The sequence below is a fragment of the Lepeophtheirus salmonis genome, unplaced genomic scaffold (assembly GCF_016086655.4).
Source record: "Lepeophtheirus salmonis unplaced genomic scaffold, UVic_Lsal_1.4 unplaced_contig_9591_pilon, whole genome shotgun sequence".
NCBI classification, from domain to species: domain Eukaryota; kingdom Metazoa; phylum Arthropoda; class Copepoda; order Siphonostomatoida; family Caligidae; genus Lepeophtheirus; species Lepeophtheirus salmonis.
In genome coordinates, this window is record NW_027296922.1 from 1 (window position 1) to 2,898 (window position 2,898).

The 2,898-nt window shown below is 30.8% G+C and overlaps 1 long non-coding RNA gene across 1 annotated transcript; it reads right to left on the minus strand.

Moving 5' to 3' along the window:
- Positions 1–2,039: 2,039 nt before the first annotated feature.
- On the minus strand, positions 2,040–2,892 carry LOC121131682 (uncharacterized). Its single transcript, XR_005869136.2, has 2 exons — positions 2,589–2,892; positions 2,040–2,482 (listed from the first exon to the last, which is right to left on the minus strand). It is a non-coding gene; the product is annotated as an uncharacterized lncRNA (long non-coding RNA).
- Positions 2,893–2,898: the final 6 nt, after the last annotated feature.

Genomic DNA, 2,898 nt, shown 5'->3' on the forward strand with positions numbered 1-2,898 from the left:
TCCATCGAGATTTAGTGAAGTATCTTACTTTATTCTAAAGATGATGCTTTCAACAGATGGGAATATTATTCACTTTGATTCAGAAAAATGCCTGTCTTTATCAATCAAAGACTGCGAGAGAGACTCAAGATCTTTATCTTCTGTTGCATACTATATTACTGGACCATCAAAAGAACGCTCAGGTAACTGGATTCACAAATACCAGTTTTAAAGAGTAATTTATCAAGCTCCTAGTTGACAGTTGGGAAGATGGTAGTTTGGCTTGTTTGTTGCAACAGAAAAAGCTCTTTGCTAAATCAGGAGATACATGCTACAGCTACAAAATTTTCGATGGAAGAGTCGTGTCGTTAGAAGTTTCGAAGCAATGAATAACGGAACATAAACGGCTTTAATATATGAATAAAACCTGTTTTTTAATCATATTAGTGAATAATTTAGAATTGTCAAAAGTTATTTTGATCCCAGGCTCCATAAATATAGAGCATATTTAATTAATAATTATCATAGTAATATAATTTTTGAAGTTGACAAAAACAAGTCCCAAATACCATATAATTATATGTTATTTAATTAATATTATTAAAGATTTGAAAATGACGTCTCTAGAAGTTGATATTGCTTTAAAGGCTAGGATGATGTGTTGAAGTGGGCCAGACTGTTAAGACTGAATACACTCCCTTAGCTCAGTTTAAATTAAGAAACAAGAACAAACAGTAATTAAAGGATCATAAATTAGAGAAATACACTTTAATATCTATTTAGTTTGTTAAATACTCAAGATATAAGATAACTTATTCAAGATTTAGATAATATATCCTAATATTATCGATATTAAAAAGTAATCATTGCTGTAATTCTATGTAATGTATTAGAGTTAACTTTTGTGTTCGTATTTGTATCCACTTGCTGAACATCCATATCCAAAGATAAGCGAATGCAAATGAAACTACGAGAGGAATGGTTGAACGAAAAACAAAAATCATAGCAATAAATTTCCTTACCGCCTCGACATTCCTAACGGAGATAACATTATAGTAGAATACAGAATAAAAATTAACAAAAAATACAAGATTGAATCAAAGCCATGAAAAAATTAGAAATGGAATCCTTTTGAATACTTCGCGCATCATTGACCAATTTACAAGGACTTGAATTGTGCATCCAAGGATATAAGAATATACTCCATCAAGAAATTTTCAAAAGATGTAATGCCAATATAACTGTCCTAACCTTTATTATATGCGAGAGTTATTGTACTTGTGATTGCAGCTTTGGAATGATAGAACGGTTCCCATGGGTAATGCTATACTCATATCTGTATAAAACGTAACTTCCGCATTATTATCTGAATTCTGTATTTCAGCTTTTTCTTTATCTTCTGAAGAAAAACATGTTTGATAAAATATGTTCAATCCCATTTGTTGGTAAGTTTACAATTAATTACTCAACACAAGCAAGTATAACATTCAATAAAATTTTAGTATAATGTTTGTTAATTGAATCCACTTACACCTGAAACATTTTTTAATCCAATCATTCGTTGTTGATATTTCAATTATCATCTAACAGACGCATAGTAATAAAAAATGTGTAGCTAAGTACAACAACATGAGCCTGAAAATATAACTAGGTTCAGGACTACTAATGATATTCAGATATTCGAATAGAAGTCTACTGAAGGTAAGAGAGGAATTATACTTTTTTTTAATACTCATAATCACTTATAAAGAGGTATGGGTTTGGCACTGGGTCTATTATTTGGTTATGTTGTGTTTTTATGAAACTCCTGAATTCTTATAGAAGTATAGGATGATTCTGTAGAAGAGGACAGTTAAATAGCTTGAGACAGTCTTTCCTGGGAGAATTGAAATAAATCAATTCCAAGGATATTTGAAATTGTACTATGAACTTCTGACCTGAAAATCTGAAAAATGAAAGAACGGGAAAGACAGTGGGGTAACTATCCAATGTATTTCCCGCGGCGGATGTTAATTTTGCCGCCACATACAAATTCGAATAAAACTTGAATAAGCCAAAACTGAATAATACAGGTATAACTCTTTATTTCACTCAAACTTATTCGTGAAATTTATTCACTAAAGACTAAAATATTATGTTCAAGAAAAAAAAGTGAATTAATTTTTAAAAAAAAGTGTATAAATTGATTTTACGAGCCTTGCGATTTGATATTTTGGTCCATTCTATCAGTACCACCAATTAGTTGATTATATTGATGAATAGCATTAGGCTGTTCCACAATTATTTTTGCTTTCTTTTTTTGTAGAACCTCCTTTGGTCATTTTTGTAGGCTCGACGGAATGAAAATTATATGAAATTATAGATTACTGTAGATACAGCATTATCAAGCCTACGTATTACAGAAGCCATGTTCGTGCAGTCAACTTTAGGGGGTACATTTTAGGAATTCTATTCTCACAAATAGTTCCACTTGCACCAAAGTTCAGGTCTGATAGATGACCTACTAAAGGGAGATTAGTTAAATAATTATTGAAATTAAAATCAAGAACCCAGCTCTTTATGCTTATCGATAACTTATAGATCAATAAGCTGCAAAATAACTGAGCCACCTTTTTCAAATTTGTTTTGGCGTTCTTCAGAATGATCAGCAGACTTGCCCTGGTATTTCTCAAAGGAAAGTGAATAATACAATGTAGAATTGAGGAACTTGAGGATTTTTTTCTGAAGTTGAGCCATATCTATAAAAAAAATATTTGTTATTTGAACAATAACATCCCTCAAATTAGTTAAATAAAATAACTTTGTGAAGAATAAGCCAAGTCTAAGCCGTGTATAAAGTTACAAAAAATAAAATTGTACTTCATTGTTTGTGAACCTACTATACATAGTAGGCAATACTGTAAACCTCGGGATTTATGT